The 2217-nt window shown below is 42.8% G+C and overlaps 1 pseudogene; it reads right to left on the bottom strand.

The window, feature by feature from the left end:
* Nucleotides 1–2217, bottom strand: part of LOC100956340 — a 17719-nt pseudogene that overhangs the window by 13273 nt on the left and 2229 nt on the right.

The raw sequence follows: 2217 nt of genomic DNA, 5'->3' as shown, positions 1-2217 counted from the left end.
GTTTTGAAGGTAAAAAGGAGTAAATAGCAAAATGGAGTGGAGCTTGTTCTCTTAACATTTCATTTACGGATGGTATGAGGATGGTATGAAGACCACCTTAACGTAATCATGAGGGTTGTTGTCACGAGGGTAGTTAGTGACTTTCTGCACAATACTAATAATTCTAACAGTTCTAACCAGGTATGCTTAAAATACCATGCAATGAACGGGGAGGCAAGTGGAACCGATTTTTTTTTTTTAAAGATAAAATGTAACAAAACAACAAAATGGGGTTGGGCCTGCTTTGCCTCCCCACTGATTCTCAGGAATAAGATTTACAACAAAATGGAGTTAGGCCTGCTTTTCTTTCATCCTAACACAGGGGCTCCAAAAAAAGAGAAGCGAGAAGCCAGAAGGGAAGAAGTTATCAAAGAGATTTTCCTGGAACTGAAGACTGCAGAGTGGTGGCTGAATAGAGGTTCTTAAACCATCTTGTTCTGATGAATGAGGTGGGACAGCACCCTGACGGTAATGCACTTGGCAGTCAAATGAGGTGGAGTAAAAGTAATTCTCAGATTTGCCACAGGTAGCCTTTTAGTAGGTATAAATTCAGACATTCCATCAGCACCATGTCTGGCCTTGGAGGGGGTAAGAAAAAGTCCTTGAAGCAGCCCAGGAAGCTGACCAAGGGGAAGGATGAGGAAGGTAAGGTGTGCACACAGAAGCCAAAAGAAGAGATGAGCTGAAAGTGAAGGCCCCGGGGAAGGGGCCACAGGTAGAATGAAGAAATGTGGCCAAGCATTCCACTCGTAATATACTCAGAGAGAACTGAAAGCAGGGCGGCAGGTACTTGTGTGCTGACGTCCATTGCAGCGTTACTCACTGTGGCCAAAAGGTGGGAACAACAACATCTGTGTCCATCAACAGAGGGATAAATAAACAAAATGTGATGCGTCTATACAATGGAATATTATTTAGTCTAGCAAGAAGTGAGGTTCTGACACTGGCTACACATGGATGAACTTGAGGATCCCATGCTGCGTGAAGTAAGCCAGACACAGGATCCCACTTACTCACATGAGGCATCAAGAACATACCAGTTCAGGCTCGGCGCCTGTGGCTCAAGTGGCTAAGGCGCTGGCCACATACACCTAAAGTGGCGGGTTCGAACCCAGCCCTGGCTCACCAAACAACAATGACGGCTGTAACCAAACAAAAAAAAAAAAGAATAGACGGGTGCCTGTAGTCCCAGCTACTTGGGAGGCGGAGGCAGGAGACTTGCTTGAGCCCAGGAGTTGGAGGTTGCTGTGAGCTGTGATGCCACCGCACTCTACCCAGGGGGACAGCTTGAGGCTCTGTCTCAAAAAAAAAAGAACATACCAGTTCATAGAGACTGAAGGTAGATTAGAGGTTACCAAGGGCTTTGGGAAGGGAGAGTGGAGAGTACACAATAGTTACAGTTTTGTTTGGGATAATGAAGTTTTGGAAACAGTGGTAATGGATGAACAATATTTTGAATGTAATCAATGCCACTAAATTGTACATTTAAAAGTGGTTAATGAAGGAGCTAAGGAAATTTCACTCCAACATATGATTCCTTGGTATAAAGAATATTTTGAATTAAAGGCCTTCCATGATCAGAAAGCCCTGCCCTCCCCTCTATAAAACCTGAGTAACCTGATTTAGAATCAGAAGGGGCTGCTGACTTCATTATTGCACACTAATAGACTTGACCCTAAAGTTATTTAAAGCACAGACCTGTCCCTCAGGTTAATCTACAAGTCACTGTTTCCTCCATCCACACACATCCCCCCAGCAGCCCCTTGCTACACTTTTACTTTCCACACTCTCCCCACTCCCTTCTAAAGGGCATCTATGAAGGTCTCGACCACCCTGAGACTTTGGGTAATCGTTCTGTGGTTCCCCCCATGCACTTGGTATTTGGAAATAAACCTTTCCCTTATTAATTTACCATAATTGTTGAGTTGATCTTTCAAACAGCAAACCAGTCAAAGGGAAAAAGACAAGTTTTGCCACGATCCCTATGTTAATATGGCAAATTTCATATTGTATATATTCTGCCACAATTTTTTCAATTAATAATTTAATATACCAAAACCATTACATGTACATTTTAGATAAATTATATGACAAGTGAATTATATCTCAATAAAGGTCTTTTTTTGTTTTGTTTTGAGACAGAGTCTCACTATGTTGCCCTTGGTAGAGTGCTGTGGT

This window comes from Otolemur garnettii, unplaced genomic scaffold (assembly GCF_000181295.1).
Source record: "Otolemur garnettii isolate 467f Iridium unplaced genomic scaffold, OtoGar3 scaffold00189, whole genome shotgun sequence".
Taxonomy (NCBI): Eukaryota; Metazoa; Chordata; class Mammalia; order Primates; family Galagidae; genus Otolemur; species Otolemur garnettii.
This window is presented reverse-complemented; position numbering and strand designations above follow the sequence as displayed.